Raw genomic sequence first — 22,685 nt, forward strand, 5'->3', positions numbered from 1 at the left:
TATCTGTCCCTCTCTCTGATTTTCTCTCTGTCCCTGTAAAAAAAAAAAAAGTTTCTTCCCCACACCCATTATGGTAAGTATTCATCAACTTGCTAAAATTTATTAAAATTAAACTACATTCATACCATGTATTCCCTAGTAGTAGCAGCTATGATAAATTTTCCTATTAAAAAGACACTCTATAGAAATTTTTTTAATATAGTCCTATAGAATATAAATTCAAAGTATTTATTTTTTATTTTTTATTCAGTTTTAGAGAGGAGAGAGAGAGAGGGAGAGAGAGAGACAGAGAGGGAGAGAGAAGAGAGAAAGACAGAGAGAGAAGGGAGGGAGGAGCAGGAAGCATCAACTCCCATATGTGCCTTGACCAGGCAAGCCCAGGGTTTCGAACTGGCGACCTCAGCATTTCCAGGTCGACACTTTATCCACTGCGCCACCACAGGTCCTTTTATTTTTATTTATTTTTTATTTAATTCAAAGTATTAAGCTCAATGTCAACCCAAATGTGAAAGTCACAAGCTCAAAATTTAAATGATCACTTTTAATATCTTTACTATTACACCTTTTGCCTTCCAGGCAAGTTTCACTCAACTCTCAAATGGTCTTATAAATGTTACTGGACCTTCCAAGGTTCAATCAAGTCGCTGAATTATTAGGGACCTCTTACCAACAGGCAGAGATTTAAATAAGTGATTTGCCCAATCTCTCAACTAGGGAGGGAGGGGCTTGCTGGCACAGACAACCAAACTGACATGCACATTGCTATTTAAACATTCTGCAGATCTCTTTTAAAGAAAAATCAAGTTATTCTAAAGGAGCTAGAAATAGGCACTGAGAACGAGGGCAAATAAAACAATGTTTCTGCCACCCTGCGAGGTGGCCATGGTCAGTACAAATCAGAGATGGCCTACAGGGCAAGTGCAGCTCTGCTATAAGCCCCACTATACACCATCCCTCAGAGTCCATGCTGAGGGGCCTGCAGCTTGACAATCTGCTTCATAACCAAGTGGCTCTGAGATCACTCCATCCATGTCACAGATGAAATCAACCCTAAAGCCCTGCTGCAAAAGCCACTCCTGTACTGGGACACACTTCCATTTTCTAACCAGCTCTATCTAGACACACAGCAGAAGCTAAAGAGAGTTTTGTTTTGTTTTCCTGCAGACCTTTTTTAAAATGGTGGTTCATGGTAAATTGGAAAGGGCTGGTGAGAACCAAACTGCACTCTAATGAATTCATTTTGTACATAGTCTCCCAGTACATAGTCTTAACAGCACTTTTAAAACATATATATTCTTTTATCCTTGTCTTAAAGGCTCTCTGATAAGCCATCCACACCCAGCCACCCACCTTCCAGTTACACCAGTGTTTCAATTTTCCCAAAGTATCAGGAGTGCTACCGCAGGCCATCATCACTGCTTCTCACCACCTTGCCATCCTCCTCACCTCCCTGCCACACAGAGTTAAAGCCTACCCCTCCTTCGGATCGCAGGTCAAATATCACTCTGTCGGAGAAGCTTCCCCTGAGGCCTCATTCTAGGTCAAGTTCCTCTGTGACAGTTCTCAGGGAGCTGTGTTTCTTTCCTTGAGAGCATTTATCACAGTTTGTAGTTCATTGATGTGATTTTCTGATTAATATCCATCGTCCCTTCTAGACAGCAGGTTCCATTAGAGAAAGTTCTTTCTATATATTTGCCCATCATAATGTTGTAGTCAATACAGACAGACCACATATACGAGGGTATTATAACCATACAGCCTAGGTGTGTAGCATGGTACACAATCTAGATTTGTATAAGTACATTACAGGATGTTTGCACAATGACAAAATCGACAGACACATTTCTCAAAACATATCTCCGTGTTTGACTGTATCAGGTGTCAAGCACACAGATCTATGGGATGAATAAGGGAACTGAGGATGACAACCATGTTTTATTCCTTTTGTATATTCTCTGCACAGTTCCTGGCACAAAGAAGCCTCTCTTGAAATAAGTAGTATCTACCCAAACAGCATTTATTTTATTAACCTTTAAAAGTCTAGAAAAAGGAAGATTTTCATCCCTACTTTATAGAGATATAAATAACTGTGCTAGGGGTAATTGAGACCCTAACCAGGACCCTATTTGCAAGCTACACTTTTAAGTTGATGAGATACAGAAGCCGTCATTAACTTATTCAATCCAAGTTCTTCCTATTTACTTGGCATGTAAGCAAGGGGCAGACAGCAACAAGTAAACTGGAGAGATCACTAAATCTTGTACACACTCACAGAGCAGTGTAAACAGAACATAAAAATCTGAAAGTACATTGTACACTAATTTGTCTTCCAAGCTTCTCTGCGTGCAAAAGTACTGTGAAATTCGAAATTCGGCTATAAATGGAAGACGACGAATAATCCTTCACCTCTCTTTTACCTTAAACTTTCCTTTATTTTCAGTTTTTTCCTCTTTAAAAGACCTCTATTTCCCTGACAGGGAAGCCTCTGTAAGAGCTCTTTTAAGCCGAGGACTCCCAGTCAGTTATGACAGACCATAAAACCATCCAAAACCATCCTCCCCACCTCCTCAAAGTGAAAAATTCATTTTAAACCCCATTAATGTAAGACTGTAAGTTAAGGGATACATAGATAAGAAATGGAAATTAATTACAAGACAGACAACTTCTCAAATGCTCAGCACATGAAAAGGTGAAATACTACGTGAGAGAAAAAAATTAGATCTATCCCATCCCACACTCCAAATTAATCCTCATGGGTACTTTTCAGCAGTTCACTAGCATTGCTTAGTTCCCACACCTCACCCTGGCCTTGCCTGTGCCACTGCTTTCTTTTACCCTGAGTTCCATTCCATATAAATTCCAGCTCCAGGTTTTATGATACCCTTCATTTATCAAAACAACTCTGTCAAGTTGAGTACCATTAACAAATAATGAGAGAAGACAACAGATGCAGTTAGAAGCACAGCACTCCATATTCTACAGGCCTCAGCTTGCAGCCAAGTGAGCTGACATCTGATTTCACCCTAACAGTTATAATTAAATACAAAGTCTAGTTAAACTAACATTAAAGCTGTGACCGGGAACAGTACACAGGGGAAATGTGAAGTATGACCTTAGCATTAGTTGAACAGAACTCAGGTTATTCCAGATCCTCGACCTCAAACAGCTACCCTGAATTTACCCTCCCTGCCACTCTGATTGTGTCACAGCAAGGAAAACCTCTGGCCATATCTTCTAAGGATGGTGGCTTTGGGACACTCCCCAAGACCACCAAAGGGGGAAGGAAATCACATTTTTATGTGAAACTTTAAAGATAACATTCATGGAACAGTAACAACTAGTGAGGTCTGCCAAAATTATAACTATCGAGTTGAGACAATCAGCATTCTTTTCTATAACATTATCTAATAAAATTATTCAGATTAAATTAATTTAGCTCACACCATTGTCAAAATCTCAAAAGAATACCAAAGTCAATCAAGGAAACAGTGACTGAATCAAGGGTTGTGCTAGTACTAGTTAGCTATGTTTGCATAGTATCCTCAGATGGGGTGGTTTTGTTTTATTACTAAGCAGAATACAGAGTTATCATTTTAAACAAACTATCAACTTCTTTACTTTTTTTCAACTTACAAAATGGTATCACACAAAACCTCTAGAGTTTTCAAAAGAAAAAAATATATATAGCCCTGGCCGGGTAGTCAGTTGGTTTAGAGCAGGGGTCCCCAAACTACAGCCCCGCAGGCCACATGCGGCCCCCTGAGGCCATTTATCCGGCCCCCCACCGCACTTCCGGAAGGAGCACCTCTTTCATTGGTGGTCAGTGAGAGGAGCACATTGACCATCTCATTAGCCAAAAGCAGGCCCATAGTTCCCATTGAAATACTGGTCAGTTTGTTGATTTAAATTTACTTGTTCTTCATTTTAAATATTGTATTTGTTCCCGTTTTGTTTTTTTACTTTAAGATATGTGCAGTGTGCATAGGGATTTGTTCATAGTTTTTTTTATAGTCCAGCCCTCCAACGGTCTGAGGGGCTGTGAACTGGCCCCCTGTGTAAAAAGTTTGGGGACCCCTGGTTTAGAGCATCATCCTGATACATCAAAATTACAGGTCTGATCCTCAGTCAGGGCACATACAAGAATCAATCAATAAATGCATAATTAAGTGGAACAAATCAATGTATGTTTCTCTCTTTCTTCCTCACTGAATGAACAAATGAACAAAAAATATATAGTTTTTTGGAAGCTCTTTTGGATTGAGTAATGTACGTTCCTACAGAAAATCCAAACAATTCCATTCAACAAGTTGAAGTGTTTCTCTCCAGACTCTCTTCTAGAATTCATGTATACAAATATACACAAATACTTAAGAACACATATTCATTTGGGGGTTCATTCCACTGATTTTTTTACTGATTGATTTTAGAGAGACAGAGAGTGGAAGGGGGGGAGCGAGAGAGGGAAAGGAAGAAAGAGAGAGTGAGAGAGAGAGAGAAGCATTCATTCATTGTTACACTTAGTTGTGCATTCATTGGCCACTTCCATGTGTGCCCTAAACAGGGATCAAACCCGGGGGGGTGTGATTTAGCCAGTTTGCACCTGTTCGGAAGAACCAATACCTAATTTTTTGTTGAGTTTGGTGAACTGGTGTTAAAATGGCACTTGTAATCAGGGTTCTCTCTAAGGTGGGCACCTGAGCCTACCAATAGGTGGCTCCCAATGTAGAAATCACAAATTCACATTCCTTACTCTTTTTCAACATTCATCTGCACAATAGTACAGTCTAAGCACCCGAAGTAATGTTCATTCCGTCCATAGGTGAAAAAATTTTGACAACTATGCTTGTAATATTATTTTCATAAAACTCACTATACCTTTGATGAAATACTGTATTTTAATTCCTTCGCATTTGTTACTTCAGTAAACAAACATATAACATGAAGAGAAAAAGAACCCAACAACCACGGGGTGACAAGCTGTCATTGTTTCAGTCTTGTGTTATGCCCAAAATTCCCGAAATGATATGAATATTATTTCATATTTTTTCATTGATATTTTAAAACTCTTTCTTATAATCTAGTTTTGTGTATCTTTTATTCTTATATAAGTACATATTAAACATACAAAATAATAAATTACCTTTTGGCATATCTTTTTTAATACTTTTTAAATGGTGATTAAGAGCAGAGAACCCATTGTTAAATTATTTGAATCCCATCTCTGATCAAACCCACAATCTTGGCATTTCGGAACGATGCTCTAACCAACTGAGCTAACCAGCCAGGGCCTTTTCCATTGATTTTTATTTCATGAAAATGAAACCCTATTATTTATGCTATCTGGCAAGTAGCTTCTCTCACTATACAGGAGACCACTGAAATCCAACTCTTTTTTAATGTTGCACAGAATTCTATAGTATGGGAATACCGTAATTAAATAGTGCCCAATTATTATAACCCAGTTCTATTTGTATCTATGGGCATTTATGTGAGTATTTCTACATGGTAGGAACCTCTTGTTCCATAGACATGCATTTTTAGGTCATACTCTTCCCAGCAGTAGGCTCTGTTCCCACATATTGCAGTAATATAATGTTACAGTAATTAAATTTAGAGAAAAATATGGAAGATGTATATAAATAATTAGGATATAATATTAAAAGCAATTAAGGAAATTAAAGTTATGCCATCTGGATAGGAATTAATATATGTAGTGTGTACGGATATGATAAAAAGACTCTGCCTTTCCTGCAGGGCCCAGTTAGTGTGTGTGTGAAGTTACATGAACACCTTAAAGGTGGCTTGATGTGACATTTCAGTAGATTAACATAAAACAGGTTTCCTGCAAGGAACTCCCTAAAAGGTGGGTTGATGTAATAATCCTGTAGATTGACACCTGTTAGAAGGCGGCCAGAAAAAGTACTAAAGCTGAGGGGCCCCCTTGCTGCGGTAGTTGCCCAGACTCCAACATTGAATGTGGACCATCTCCACGCTGCTCTGACCAAAGACAGCTGAGAGGAGCATGCCGATGGGGCCCCCCTTAAGCTGTATGCAGGCACGCCAAAATTGTGAGTAATAAAGTGCCTGTGTGGTTCTTGCAAGTAACTTGTGTGTCAGTCGTGTCTTTCCTCCAGTGGCAGCTGGTCTCAGCATTAATAAGTAGAATCCTCATAGCCGCCTCAAGAGTAGTCTCAAAGAGGCTGCCAGCCCTGCTGATGAGCAGGAGTATCCAATTGCACGGGGAAGTCCAATCGGGGACACCTGATCTACGTAGAGCTCGGGTCTACTGGGACACCACACCAGCATTCTGGTGGTTTGTCTGAGTGTTGCATTACACTCTCTCCTGGATTTCCTACCCTCTGGCCATTCTCTACTTCTCCCCATGACTCCTATGAATGGGTAGTCACTCATGAGCCTCTTATGCATTCTAGCATTTCTCTTGAGTAAGAAGATTCATTCTAAAGCTGCTTCTGTGCTACTGATTGCAAAATTTTATTTTATTTTTTGCCCTAAGCTTGCTTTTTAGCAACAGATCCATGTTTCAAATGCCCTCTGGGATCCACCACAATGATATTACTCAGACACTCTCAAATCGTCCTAAACCAAATCAGTGTTCTTCCCCACATGTCTTGGCTTCCCCCACACAGTCCCAGGATACTCCTGCTAACCTGGGTGTAGGTATTAATTGCATGTCTTTTTTGTAAAAAACAAAAATTATGATTTATATCCTAAAATGTATATGAAATCAGAATTTGAATATTTTTGAAGATTTTATTTATTGGTTTTAGAGAAAGGAGAGAGAGAAAGGCAGGGGAAGGGAGAGGAGTGGAAAAAGCATTACCTCGTAGTTGCTTCTCATATGTGCCCTTATCTGGCAAGCCCAGGGTTTCAAACCGGTGACCTCAGCACACCAGGTCAATGCTTTACCCACTGTACCACCACAGGCCTGGTAGCACATTTCTTTTTAACATGCTTCCTGTAACCAATTTTTTTTTAATTTATTCACTTTAGAGAGGAGGGAAGGAGGGAGGAGGGGGGGAGGAAAGGAAGCATCAACTCCCATATATGCCTTGACCAGACAAGTGCAGGGTTTTGAACCGGCAACCTCAGTGTTCCCAGGTCAACGCTTTATCCACTGCACCACCAGAGGTCAGGTTGTAACCAATTTTTTTTTAAAGCAAGTTGTGGGGGGGGGGAGGTGAGAAGCATCAACTCATAGTTGTGGCACTTGTTTATTGATTGCTTTCTCATACATGCCTTGGGGTGGGGGGCTTCCAGCCAAGCCAGTGACCATAGGGTCATGTCTATGACCCCACACTCAAGCCAGATGAGCCTCTGCTCATGCCAGTGACCTCAGGGTTTCAAACCTGGGTCCTCAGCATCCCAGATTGACATTCTATCCACTGTGCCACCGCCTGGCCAGGCAGAATTAGCACATGAAACATAAAATAATTCTCAACTTTGAGCACCAGCAAATGACTTTTATTATTTTAATAACAGGTAACTATCATCTAATCCATAGTTTGCAAGCCTGAAAGGTAAATCAAGGTCAGGTGCTTACTAATATGAATTTTTAAAATAACTTTCCTACATAATTACCTGTCTGTTCACTTATCACATCACTTTCCATTCAGCCAACATTTAATGTTCTACTCACATAGTTTCTTTGTAAGTAAAGGTGCTAAAGAACAGAAATATAAAAACTTATATCAATTAGGTTGGTGATAATAATTACATCCATAGAAAAAGACTTACAGAGAAACTAAGCTCTGGCCGGTTGGCTCAGTGGTAGGGCATCAGCCTGGCATGCAGGAGTCCCAGGTTCGATTCCTGGCCAGGGCACACAGGAGAAGCACCCATCTGCTTCTCCACCCCTCCCCCTCTCCTTCCTCTCTGTCTCTCTCTTCCCCTCCCGCAGCCAAGGCTCCATTGGAGCAAGGTTGGCCCGGGCACTGAGGATGGCTCCATGGCCTCTGCCTCAGGCGCTAGAATGGCTCTGGGTTGCAATACAGCAGCGCCCCAGATGGGCATGCCGGGTGGATCCCGGTTGGGCGCATGCAGGGGTCTGTCTGACTGCCTCCTCGTTTCCAACTTCAGAAAAATACAAAAAAAAAAAAGACGGAGAAGCACGAACATGTATTTTGTATTAATTAGTCCAAATTATTGGGGGAAAGTGAGTTTTTATGTCCTTTAATGACAGAATCTTAATATTTACTTTTATATTTAAAAATAAAACATGAACTGCCCTGGCCAGTGGCACAGTGATAGTGTCATCCCAGAATGCCAAGGTCGCCTGTTCAATCCCAGGGTTGCAAGGTTTGAGCCCTAGTCAGGACATGTAAGAGAAGTAACCAACAGGTGCACAACTAAATGGCACAATGAATTGATGCTTCTCTCTGTCTCTCCCTTCCCCAATGGTAAAGTGTTTCCATTTTACCAACCCTTCCTTTCTCAAAAAATAAAAAAATAAAACACTGCATTAATTTCAACCTACATAATGTTGCAATCTACATAATATAATTTATATATTCTTGAAAAATAACTAGGAATAATGTCAGATTCTCAAATTCAAGGAGTCTAATTTTTAGTAAAACTATAAACAACACATACTTCATATATAGGTAAAGCATTAAGGCTGGATGTTAATCACAACTTCCCTTTTTGTTTAACACTTCCCAACACAGCCCAAACACATCTGATTGATACATTGCTAATACATATTTAAAGTGTGATTTCATGAAGTAGAAAATTATCAACATTATTAAAATATATTCAGAGCAGGAAGGGGAATGGTGGGAAAAACAGCTTGCAACACATCAAATCCCTCTTTTTTAAGAACAGAGAGCAGACACAGCAAACTCTTCTGACACAGTAAGTCAAAGGTCAGCCCGGTAGTTTTTGGAAGTGGTTAGCCAAGACATTTTCATCTCTATTTTAAACTCACTAGATCTCTCAGATTATACAGATGAAATTATAGTGTTCCAATAAAGTGATACTTTGAAAAGGCAAAAATACATTTAAGAAGAGAAATTTCTCTTCCGGAAAAGTATTCCAGTTCAAAAGAACAGAGTTTTGTGAAAGAAATAGCTCTGGGCCTCAGGACCCTTGCAGGATGTGTAGAATGTGGTCTGAAAATATGTGATCAAATCAATGGGGAGATCCAGTCAGGTTTATTGAAAGTACATAATCTTAAGACAACTAAAAATCCCAAATGGAAACATTTTACCAAGAATTCAAAATTTCATCCAGATGGACAGATATTTGTACAACTAATGCAATACTAACATCCAAAACACTGCTTTGCCCTCTAAAAAAAATTCTGAAGTACAGTATTTTTCACTCCATAAGATGCACCTGACCATAAGACACACCTAGGGTTTAAAAGAGGAAAATTTAAAAAAAATTACTATTCTGAACCAAATGGTGTGTTAAAATATTTAATAAGATACAGTATTTTTCGCTCCATACAACACATAGGCATTTTCCCCTCCGCTTTTGCGGGGATGGGGGGAGACTGAGTCTTATGGAGCGAAAAATATGGTATGTTTTGTCTGGTAATATCTCTCCAATAAACTAAACTTTTTAAAATAAATCACAAACATCTATTTTAGAAAAAGTATAAATTCAACTGTTTCAAAAGATTAAATCAGTACCATATGCCAAGTTCAACATCACCAGTAGTATTGAGCCAGTACTTGTCTGCTTCAAAACCAATCATACTTCTCTCTAGAAAATATCAAGACTCTAGTTCAAACTATCTACTCAAACATGCAATACGCTGGCTAATACAAAAATCAACAGCCACAGTCTCGAGAATGTTTGACCTTAACAAACACAAGGTACTTTCTTTTGGGCTGGAGGAGAAAAATGTTAGAAGGGAGTGAGAGAGACTGTCATAAAGATGAATTCTGAACATCCATTTGAGTTCAACTTTTAACTGACTAGGAAATGCAAATACTCAGGATGCAGGAAACAAAACTTAGTACAAAGGAAGACATGCTAACATTTTCATTATTTAATTAATTCTAACAATGAAATCTAAACACTGACCACCACCTCCAATCTTCAAAGCAAGCTAACTCTACAATGAAATATATGAGAGCCCTAACGCAGGCTCTGGTATGTTTAAACAATTATAATGTAAAGCATGTTCACTCTCACAAGTGAAAGGAAATGACTGCCAAATGCTTCCTTTACAATCTCTGCAGAATAAAGCAGGTCTCTTTAATGTGAAATTTTCCTGACATTCCAATTGTACCAGACATTGAACAGAGACGCATGTAAAAACTGACCTGGTTCTATTATCTTTTATTGAAGGCCTAGAAAAGATCAGGCATGAGTCCACTGCTATTTACATTTTTTGATGCATTAATCACTTTTACACTCAAGGGCTTTGGAAAAATTCAATAGATTTTTTTTTTTTTTTTTAATGACAATAACCACAGGATGTAACCATAGCTGTATTGGTCTTTTTCTCAGGAAGGTCAGAAAAGCTTTAAAAACAGGAAGTCTGTGCTATAAGGTTGAGAAATGTTTGTTTTAACAGTCGAAAGCTTTCTGGTTGCAGTTTGCAGTCAGGTGCTATGGAGAACTAGTGTTTATTCTTCCCAGCCACGGATTAATGTCACTGGGGAAACGGCCAAAAAGGTGCTCAAACAACTCAAACAACTTTAAAAAGCACATAATCCTAAAATAAGACTTACTATAAAACCTGAACTGTCAACCATCCTAGTTAACCTTCAACATTAAATAGAAGCTAATTTAGTAAGTATAGGAGAAGGTACAGCTTATCATCTGTGGGAATTCACAAAAGCTAAAAAAAACACGATAAACAATACTAGTAAACAATACTAAGGCAGCAAGTTGGGTTAAAAATGAATCTTGCCATTGTATACATGTTTTTTTATTGATCACCTCATATCATTATACTAAATTAATTATTGTAATCAAATATAAGAATGATAATTTCTTTTATGAAAGAGAAAGAGAAACAGAGACAGGAAAGGAGAGAGATAAGAAGCATCAACTCGCCCTGGCCGGTTGGCTCAGCGGTAGAGCGTCGGCCTAGCGTGCGGAGGACCCGGGTTCGATTCCCGGCCAGGGCACACAGGAGAAGCGCCCATTTGCTTCTCCACCCCTCCGCCGCGCTTTCCTCTCTGTCTCTCTCTTCCCTTCCCGCAGCCGAGGCTCCATTGGAGCAAAGATGGCCCGGGCGCTGGGGATGGCTCCTCGGCCTCTGCCTCAGGCGCTAGAGTGGCTCTGGTCGCAATATGGCGACGCCCAGGATGGGCAGAGCATCGCCCCCTGGTGGGCACAGCGCCGCCCCATGGTGGGCGTGCCGGGTGGATCCCGGTCGGGCGCATGCGGGAGTCTGTCTGACTGTCTCTCCGTTTCCAGCTTCAGAAAAATGAAAAAAAAAAAAAAAGAAGCATCAACTCGTAGTTGGGGCACTTCAGTTGTTCATTGATTGCTTCTCATATGTGCCTTGACCTGGGGACTGCAGCTGAGCCAGTGACCCTTTGCTCAAGCCAGCAACCTCAGGCTTCAAGCCAGAAACCATAGGGTCATGTCTATGATCCCACGCTCAAGCCAGCGACCCCATGGCTTAAGCTGGGGATCCTGCACTCAAGTCAGCGACCTCAGGGTTTCAAACCTGGGTCCTCCGCATCCCAAGCCAACACTCTATCCACTGCGCCATTACCTGGTCAGTCTGTGCTACACTATTTTTAATCTTGTCATGTGCCTAGTGCTATAGATTAAATGTTTGTGAGTACCCCCTAAAATTTTTCATATATTGAGATATTTTTTCTTTTTATTTTTTATTTAGAAATACCATATTTTTCACTCCATAAGACACACCTGACCATAAGAGACACCTAGGGTTTTAAGGAGGAAAATAAGAAAAAGAATATTCTGAACCAAATGGTGTTAAAATAGTTAATAAAATACCGTATTTTTTGTTCCACAAGACGCATGGGCATTTCCCCCTCCACTTTTTTTTTGGGGGGGGGGAGTGCGTCTTGAGGAGCAAAAAACACAGTAAATTTAATAAGGTGACATTTATCAATAAAAGAGTAAAGAGTACATAGGTTTTAGATGAACATCTCTATAGCACTTGAACTGTCAATTTCGTTGTGTGCCCATCACGCAAAGTCAAATAATTTTCTGTCACCATATATTTGTACGCCCCTCTCCCCACTAACAATCACTTCACTTTTATCTATGTCCATGAGGTTTTTTTTATTTAATTCTACTAGACAGTAAAAGAAATCCATAACATATCCAACAAAGATAACTGTTTCAAAAAAATCTAATTTCTGCCTGACCAGGCGGTGGTGCAGTGGATAGGGCGTTGGACTGGGATGCAGAGGACCCAGGATCGAGACCCCGAGGTCGCCAGCTTGAGCATGGGCTCATCTAGCTTGAACAAAAAAAGCTCACCAGCTTGGACCCAAGGTCACTGGCTCGAGCAAGGGGTTACTCGGTCTGCTGAAAGCCTGCGGTCAAGGCACATATGAGAAAGCAATCAATGAATAACTAAGGCGTTGCAACAAAAAACTGATGATTGATGCTTCTCATCTCTCTCCATTCCTGTCTGTCCCTATCTATCCCTCTCTCTGACTCTCTCTGTCCCTGTAAAAAAAAAAAAAAAAAAAAAAAAAAAGGAAAATCTAACTTCTTAATTCTATTTTTTATTTAGCCTTTGTTTATATATAATAAGGTAATCAAAAAGAATGTCATGCCTGACCTGTGGTGGCGCAGTGGATAAAGCACCGACCTGAATGCTGAGGTTGCTGGTTTGAAACTCTGGGCTTGCCTGGTCAAGGCATATATGGGAGTTGATGCTTCCTGTCCTCCCCATCCCTTCTCTATGCTTTCTAAAATGAATAAATAAAATCTTTAAAAAAAAAAAAAAAAAGAATGTCATGATCATTTGTGGACTCCAATTTATATGGAATTAAATGTTACATTATGAAAACTTTAAGATTAAAAAAATCTAAATATTATAATATGTATCTTATCAATTTAAAATTCCTTTGGCTTCCAAAAAGCACTGCTTAGAAAATCATATATCAAGATAAAGTATTTTAAAATATGAACACAAAGGACTATTACCATAAAAGTTCATCATTTACCCCAAGGTGTGTCAAGAGGAGAAACAAATCAAAGTGATTTTCAATTTGATAGCTAACTTAAAAAATTTTTAATGTTTACCTCTTACAATATTACTAACAGGGGCTTGTACTACCTTCATTTAACACATAGGAGTAAAATGACATTCCCTTAACCACTTTGGAAAGATAAAACCACTCTTTATCTTTCCAAAGGCATCACTAATAGCAACTAACCCTAAAGAGGGTCCTATGGGTTCTCAGTTTAGTGTATACAGTGTAATGGTCAGACTTCTTTCCTGGAAATTGAAAGACAACAGAGCAATGCCTTAAAAAATGTGAGGAAAAACAGTATCCAACCTAAAATTCTATACCTCGCCAAACTATGCATCAAGTACAAATATAAAATATATTTTAGGATATATACAGACTCAAAACGTTCATCTCTCAAGTAATGTTTCTCATGAAGTTAACTCCATAATTGAGTGAAGAAACCAAACAAAAATCTAAAATATTATCTCTAAGGGGATGCCTAGAGTTAAAAGAGGACCCTTTTCAACATCTAGGCGGTAGGTATAGACATTAAATCAAGATGAGGGATTTTGCCTGACCAGTGATGGTGCAGTAAATAGAGCATGAACCTGGGACACTGAGGTCTCAGGTTCAAAACCTGGAAGTCACTGGCTTGAGTGCGAGCTCATCTGGCTTAAGCACAGGATTGCCAGCTTGAGCGTGAGATTATCAACAAGACCCCATGGTCACAGCCTTGAACCCAAAGATCGATGGTGTGAGCCCAAGGTCACTGGCTTAAACAAGGAATCACTGGCTCAGCTGGAGCCCCCCTCCCCTGGCCCAGGTCAAGTCATGTATTAGAAGCAATCAATGAACACCTAAATGTGCTGCAACTACAAGTTGATGCTTCACATCTCTCTCCTTTCCTATCTGTCTCCCCCCACCAAAATAAGATGAGGGATTCCAGGAGGTATATCATCAAGAATGATTTATAGATTCCCTAATATCTTCCATTACGCTGAAAGTTTTATATAGTTCTATTGGAAAATGTGAGGCTCATTTAGATAGGAAAATACAAAGCTAATCAAAGAAATGAGAGAGAGAAAGAGAGAAATATAAATTTGTTGTTACACTTATTCATGCATTCACTGGTTGATTCTTATATGTGCCCTGACCAGGGGATTGAATCCGAAAACTTGATGTATTGGGACAACACTCTCACTAACTGAGCTGCCTGGCCAGAGCCAGAGTACTGATTTAATCATAGACTGTGATATTAGTACAGGGGGGAGGTGGACAAGAGAGAAAGTAGGTGATATAAAAAGGTTATACTGTCATCTCTCATTGGGCAAAGTCAATAAATAGTGTCAAAAATAGAAAATAAAAACATATTCTTCATCAATATTGAGGTAACAAAACAAGTGACTTTAAAGTTAAAATGTGTTGTCCTGGCCAGATAGCTCAGTTGTTTGAAGCATCGTCCTGAAGTGCAACAGTTGCTGGTTTGATTCTCAGTCAGGGCACATACAGGAACAGTTCAATGTTCCCATCTCTCTCTTTCTCTCTCCTTTCCTCTCTCACTAAAATCAATAAATAAAAATTCTTAAAAAAAAAACCTTTATAATGTTAAAATGTGTTGCCTCTGGGGAGTGGAATCCAAGGACAGGAGGAATGGAAACTATTATAAAAATAAATAAATAAGCCTTACAATACATTTGATTCTTTAAATCTATGTACATATATTACCTAAATAAAATTAAACATTAACAAAAATGCTGCCAAATGACCTTAACTACTGTTTTTGAAAGATTCACTGTCACTTTTTGAAAGATTCACTGTCACACACTCATTTTGGGAAGAGCTTTGGTCAGCTGATGAACAGAGCTGTCAATTTCAGAACTTCAATTTTTTTTTAAAAAAAAGAAGAAAGAACAATCTAGCCAAAGAAGCAGTCAGTCATTTTAAGCAAACACGGGCACTAGAACTAAAATTTATTTTTCTTCATAGAGCAGGCTGTATTACATTTCGCCACCTGCTGGCAAGACTCTTAAAATTTAGCTTCTCCATTCTGGTTATAATCATCAAATTTTTGTTTGTTTGTTTTCCAGAGACAGAAAGAGAGTCAGAGAGAGGGATAGACAGGGACAGACAGACAAGAACGGAGAGATGAGAAGCATCAATCATTAGTTTTTCGTTGGACGTTGCAACACCTTAGCTGTTCATTGACTGCTTTCTCATATGTGCCTTGACCGTGGGCCTTCAGCAGACCGAGTAACCCCCTGCTGGAGCCAGAGACCTTGGGTCCAAGCTGGTGAGCTTTGCTCAAACCAGATGAGCCTGCGCTCAAGCTGGCGACCTTGGGGTCTCAAACCTGGGTCCTCTGCATCCCAGTCCGACCTCTATCCACTGCGCCACCGCCTGGTCAGGCAATCATCGAATTTTTAAAAAAGGGAAAAAACATGGAAATAATCACAGGAAAGCAAAAAATAAATGATATAACAACCAAATTCAATCACTATCATTTTAGGGTGCATATATCAGAAAAAATCACTTTAAAAGATAAATGCTATAAAAGCAAAAGTATAAATATATTATCAGTTTCAAAGGATTTAACATAAATTTTTAAGATACTATTTAGCATTTTATCCACTCTTTATTCAAAGTTATGTTCCATGATCAACTAAAGTGTTTTTAAAAAGAGAATAAAGTGGGTAAAATAAAGGAAAATCGAGGATGTTTTCAAACACTAGAGGCAAAATTGTAAGTTTATCATTAGGTTAACAGTGGTGTTTTTCAGTATCTCCCAGACCCTTGTCTTTGTGAATACTGCTGAATTTTAATGCCATTGTTTTGTCAATAAAGAGTGTTCCCATACACTTCGCAAGTTCATTAATAATCCTCTAAGAAGACTTAAATTAAAGCTTTGCAAGCAGTTTCTCATGAAACAAAATTTGCTCTGGTTTTTTAAAACTAAATGTGCCAAGTGGGAAATTAAGATGTAGGAACACACTTTAAAGATTATGCTTTTGAAAGTATTCAATGATTCAAACAGAGGTATCATTAGGCAGTAGTAAAACAAATACTAGCATACCTATTTCATTTGCAATCTGTTAAATTTCAGATGGATTATTTTACAATGACCAAGAGCTATTAGGATAAACTGACAGGAGACAGACATAACACTCCCTAGATTTCCATGAAAGAACAGGAAAGAAACCAGAATGGATCCCAATTCCAGTATTAAAACCAACAGAAAGAGTCCAGTAATTCACTGTGACCCCGCCATTGTGCTGACTATACTGTGTGTGTTTAATGTCCATGGGAATGCTGACATGTGCATGGCAAGTGGTGACTGAAAAGTCAATTAAGTAGTGGGAAAGGGCTTGCAGCAAAAATTTAAACTAAAAATAATCCATTTACAGGAAAGTAGTACAAGAAAAGCTAGCCAAACTATAATCAAAGTCTGTATTTCCAGTTTCAATAGTAAGCACAGTTAAGAGTGGTAAACACACGCATGCAATTTCAAGTAAGAAACATCTGTTTTATCAATAGTATCCTTGTTCCAGTCTCCACTTTCTCCCTCAGAGACAATGGGAGAGTAAGAACAAGAGCAGGTTTGACACATGAGAGAAAGCACAATTTACCTCAGGAAATACTGAGCCTTTTACATAAATTCCAAAAACTAGACATTTCAAAGCTGTTAGATTCCTAGTACTTCACAAATATTCTTAAGAAATAAGGTCAGATGATAATGCAGTCTCTCCCCTCGCTCCTTTATTGTCCCCACCAGCTGTGGCAATGTGCCTGTTTCCAGACAGAAGAGTGGCAATATTCCAAAAATTAAGCAAACTAAACAGGTCAAAGCAGAGTGTTTTCAAACAAAACATTCAAACAAAGCAATGGTGCTAGCCAATGACCTCTGGCCTCAAATGAGGGATCAGTCAATTGAAATTTTTTTCAGTTGTGGGGATCAAAAGGCTGCTTGGTTTCACCGATGGTAAGGTCCAGTCCTGTGCACTCCCCCAGGAGACTTAGTGAGTGAGTGACACTGTCCTCATCTGGTGCTCCAAGAGCAGGGGCTCCTTTGCATCTCAGGCTCTTGATTGAGCATCATGAAATTTCACCGAGGGTGAACTGGTGCCAGCTCTGGAGTCAACGGCCAGAGCTGTCCCTGCTCTACGATGTACTAACAGAGTCATCTTGAGCAAGTCATCATATGCTCATTTTATAACATTGTTGGCTAATAATTGTACCTACTACATAAGGTCACATGATGATGAGATGAAGTGAAATGACTCAAGTAAAGCACTGAATGCTGAGCCCACCAGAAATGCTCAATGAATACTAGGTATTATTAGCATTGTGATCATGAATTCCATCATGGACTCTAAGAACCTGTTTAAAATAATCAACTGGGGCCTAAAGCACCCCATCAGCAGGGTTAGCAATTTCTTATATGTTCTCAAAGTAAAACACTCTGTAAAAACGGGGAAGGAAAGGCAAGAAAATTAGCATTTTGCTTTTCATCCTTATTACCACCACTGCTGCATTATTTATATGAAGGGAGGAGGAGTGTGTCTGTACAAATGCTCGACTGGATCCTGCAAGCAGCGCATCTATCACAACAGGCAGTGCCTGTCTCAGCAGCAGACCCCTCCCCTGCCTCCTCCTTCCCTTTCCCCACTCAGCCCGCCTGTACGCAGAGGGCAGTGGAGACACACAGCAGCCAGCCGCACTATATCAAGATGCTATTGTGTAAGGATTCCGGCCATAGAGTTTGATGAAATGAAATGATACATCACTAAATGACTCTTTTTGTTCCCAATTTATGTCCTTAAATTATTATTAAATATCCAAAGAGGCCCAAGGTGTATTAGAAACAAAAGTTGAGGGGAGGGAGGGGAGAAGGGGAGAAGGGGAGAGAAGGAGGAAGGGTAAGACAGATACATTTCCAATAGACATTCTACTACATATTTACCAAAGCAGAACTAATGAAATTATTAAAATAACACCAATTAACATAACACAGACAAAGGAACAAATGATGAATACATACCATCTGTTTAATTCAAGGTAAGAGGAAAGACATGTCTAAACAGAGGGTTTCTATAAGATCACAAGCCCATATTCAAATAATTTTCCTTATTTCTATTTTCTCTGGACTCGTAAATGTAAGGCTATCTAGATGCAGTTAATAGATTAAAAACTCACATTTTTCATAACATTTAAAATAGCTTATTTAAAACCATGGGGTTGGGCAGGTCTGCAGAAAACATTTAATTAGCCAAGGATAAAGGGTTTTGTTTTATAAAATAGATCAATGCGTTTCTAGTAAGCAATTTCCACCCCTACATATTTTCATATAGAGATGCTGCTCTTTTTCTATTTACAGTGCTAAGTACATAGTGAGTTTTAAGAAATAAATGCTTATGGATTGCTCAGCTGGTTGAAGCTAACCCAGGCTTGCCTGAGACATGGAAAGTACAGCGTGAAACAGCGGAGGAACTAGAGATTAGGGGGCAATGCATTTGAAAACTTCCAAAAAATCTTCCTCCATGAGCAGACCATTATTAACTAATTCTTTAAAAATAAACAAAATATAAATTAGTAATCCTGGCATTATAAATCTCCTTCCTCTTTTCAAAGTCCATTGTTACTACGTTAGATAAACAAGTCCCAATTCGCGCAGGTTTCTACATGTCTAAAGCATTTACATGTAGACTCATCCCTTTCAGATGCCCTGACTTTAAAGTGACTCCACTCTCAAAGAGTAAATTATACTCTTCTCAATGCCACCTCTCCACCCCACCCCCCACATAATTCTATTGCTGCAATTCTTATATACCGGTCCCATTGTTACATGAAGCTACTTCAGGGCACAAAAAATGTTAGATATTTTTATATTTCCAATTTTCCTAAATATGCACTCAATCATTAAAGGAAACCTACTGAGCCTATTGTATGTCAGATGCTTTTATTCCTTCAACAAAAATGTACTGAACAGGCACTGTTATAAAGTATCTGGTACACAGCTGTGAGACTCACTGAGAAAGGACATTTGGGTAAAGCCTTTAAGAAGATGGGGAGGTTAGCCAAGAGAGGGAAAGTGGATCTCTGGAGAGGGACACTCCAAGCAGAGGGAATCCGCAGGGCAAAAGATGGTGGTTCAGCAGCCTTTCAGGAAACAGCAAAAGGTCAGAGGGGCAGAAATAGAATTTGGGGGCAAGAGGAAAGGAGGCACTCGCAAAAGGTCAAATGTCAGAGACGGCCTCAGAGGCCATTTATACAGGTATTCCTGTAATTGTATACTTCTAAAAGTAGACAACAAAATACACACCCCAAAATATGTATATTCGTACATGAAGTACAGTACATCTAGGCAACTAAAACTTAAAAACAAGAGCTTTGGTGTTTCTCTTGCACCCCAGTAGATCGTCCTACACAGCCTGCTCCTTGGAGAAGAAGCACACCACTTTGAAAACCACTGCCCTATGCTGACAAAGCTTAGAAGGTTAACACTGTATTTCTATAGCAGCTGGAAACAGCGCAGAGGGGTCAGCTTAAGCTCTTCAACACAGCCTGGGACTTCCCTGCAGGTCTCACAGAAGATCCAAGGATGTGAGAGGGTTGGTTTGGAAGGGTTTCACCCACCTACCCAAGAAGTCCTTAAAACCTCTTCTCTTGGGTAGGAGAGAGGCACCTGACCAGGGCCAATGGGATTTGGCAACTCGGTCCCACACCTGCCTTCTTTCTGCTACAAGAGCTGCTGACTTCTACTAGACATTTTAATTACATTCTGGCAAATATGTTGTCCTTTCTGACTGCTTATTACAGTCAGAAATGGGCCCCTCAGTGCTAGTTAACATCAAAACTAAAAACTAAATTACCTTATTAATGCAAAAACCTCATTTCTGTCTTAATAGTCATGACATGGAGCTAGAGAGTCACCTATTGCCAAATGATCATAAACAGCTCTATTTCTCACATGGAGTAATTTATATATATATATATATTAAGTTTGTTTTGTTTCCTTTGTATTCACTTTTAATTACCTTCTACTTATGGCAAGTGACACATGCTTTTTTAATTTTACTGGTGATATAAAGTTTCATTTTAAAGCAAATATGTTTCAGTGCAAAAAGTTAGGACTTTTAAAATACCAAATGACAGTGCCAGTGGTATGTATACAACGAGCAAAAATCATGAGGATGTGGTGGAAATCTCTAAAGTACGGGTGCCGTAGGGATAAACCACCCACCTTACTTCCTGTCTACACTCCTAGCATTGAGCCTGGCACACAGTACTCTACAAAGAGCTGAATAAATGAAAAGTGGTAGAGGCAGAATTTGAACCTGTGCTTCTCTAGCTCTCAAGTTCACTCCTATTCTTTCTATTATCAGTCTTAATTTGGCTGGCAAGAGCTGTGAAGTGTTTTTAAAATTAGAAAGCTCAAGTGATTCTACTGTGCCACCAGGGTGCACACCACTGCACTAGAAAGCACTGCCTTCCTCATTAAACAAGCAATCACAAATCAGTGTTGTGCTGGGGCAAATACAGTACAGGGCAAGTATAGTCCTATATAGCATAGTCTATAGGCCACTAGAGGGACCCTAGCTGTTTGGGTCAGTGGTAGAGCATCAGCCTGGTGTATGGATATCCTGGGTTCAATTCCCAGTCCAGATACATAAGAGAAGTGCCCAACTGCTTCTCCACCCCTCCCCCTTTCACTTCTCTCTCTCTCTCTCTCCCCCCCCCTCCCCTCTCCCTCCCTCCCTCCTGCAGCCATGGCTTAATTGGAGCAAGTTGGCCCCAGGCACTGAGAATGACTACTTGAGCAATAGAGCAATGCCCCAAATGGGCAGAGCATCGCCCTCTAGTGGGCTTTCCAGGTGGATCGCAGTCAGGGCACATGCGGGAGTCTGTCTCTGCCTCCCCTCCTCTCACTGAATTTAAAAAAAAAAAGAAAAAAAAAAAAAAAGGCCACTGGAACAATTAACTGAGACTTAAAAAAAAAAATGAGGATCAATTAGCCAATTGTATCTTCTAGGCAGACAGAATCATGGATGCAAAGGCCCCAGAGATAAAAGACCACATAATAAATTTAAAAATTCATATTCTTCCTAGCTCTCCCACCTAATCTAAGGTGACCAACTATCATTGTTTCCCAGAACTGAAATAGTTCCCAGGACACAGGACTTTCCATTTTAAAATCAAGAAAGTCCCAGGCATGAATTGGCCACCCTACCACTCTACTCTGATCCATGAAAAAGAACTGCTACTATGAGCAGTCAGATTCCGTGGTGCTATATGAGCACCATATTTACAAGTAGGACAAGCACTAGGTTTTAAAAGAGGCTCAGGCTTTCTGGCACATGTCTTCCTAAGACATGACATGCTAAGGAATGCTTACCTTCCTAAGATAAGGACTCTGCCATCTTGTATTCTTCCTACTTCCCACATAGTGTTACAAGAGCCATGAAAAGGCTTTAAGCAAGGGAGAATCAGACTTGAATTTATAAGATCATCTTTGTTATAAGTGTGGACAAGAGACTAGAGCAGAGCATAAGTGGAAGCAACTAAAGGTGGTTTTTATCTAAGGCAGTATTTCCGTAAGAGAATATGGGAGCCTGGAATTGGCTGCATGGAGCACTGAGGACAAGGATAGAGCGAGATTAAGAAAGCAAAATCAACAGGACTAGGTAACGATTAAATTGAGGGGTAGGGGAGTAAGTCAGAAAAAGAAAAAAAAATGACTCGTTTTTAGATGACTTAAGAAACACTGGCTATTCTCAATTTATAATCTCAATCTGTTCCAAAAGTTCACTGTGGATTCACTGCTGAACATTCACATTTCCAAATAAACAATTTTAAAAACTCTAGTTATGCCCTGGCCAGGTAGCTCAGTTTGTTAATACACCATCCCAATATGCCAAGGTTGCAGGTTCAATCCCAAATCAGGGTACATACAAGAATCAACCAATGTTCTAACCTGTGGTAGTACAGTGGATAAAGCATCAATCTAGAATGCTCAGGTCACCAGTCCGAGACCCTGGGCTTGCCCAGTCAAGGCACACAAGAGAAGCAACTATGAGTTACTGCTTCCCAATCCTCCCCTCTACCCCTTTCTCGCTCTTTCTCTCTCTCTCTCTCTCTCTCCTCTGAGATCAATAAGTAAAATTTTTAAAAAAGAATCAACCAATAAATGCATAAATTAGTAGAACAACAAATTAGAGTCTCTTTTTCTCAAATCAATTTTTTTAAAAACTGTAGTTATATTTCCAGGCTATGTCACTGACCCACTAAATCCATTAAGAGGTTGACATAAATTTTCCAATGAAAAACTGTACAAAACAAGATGGCTAAATACTATAAAAGTCAAAGAATTAGGAAGCATTTTCTATTTCATTTCTTTTCTTTTTTAGCTTTTAGTGAGAGGACGGAAGGCAGAGAGACAGACTCCCACATGTGCCCAATGGGAATCCACCCAGCAAGCCCACTAGGGGGCAATGCTCTGCCCATCTGGGGCCCTTCCTGCATTGCAGATGGAGCCATTATAGCGCC

At 39.6% G+C, this 22,685-nt stretch overlaps 1 protein-coding gene across 3 annotated transcripts in view; it reads right to left on the reverse strand.

Moving 5' to 3' along the window:
* RERE (arginine-glutamic acid dipeptide repeats) overlaps nt 1-22,685 on the reverse strand; it is a 422,789-nt gene that overhangs the window by 305,648 nt on the left and 94,456 nt on the right. The window lies entirely within an intron of this gene.

This window comes from Saccopteryx leptura, chromosome 3 (assembly GCF_036850995.1).
Source record: "Saccopteryx leptura isolate mSacLep1 chromosome 3, mSacLep1_pri_phased_curated, whole genome shotgun sequence".
NCBI classification, from domain to species: Eukaryota; Metazoa; Chordata; class Mammalia; order Chiroptera; family Emballonuridae; genus Saccopteryx; species Saccopteryx leptura.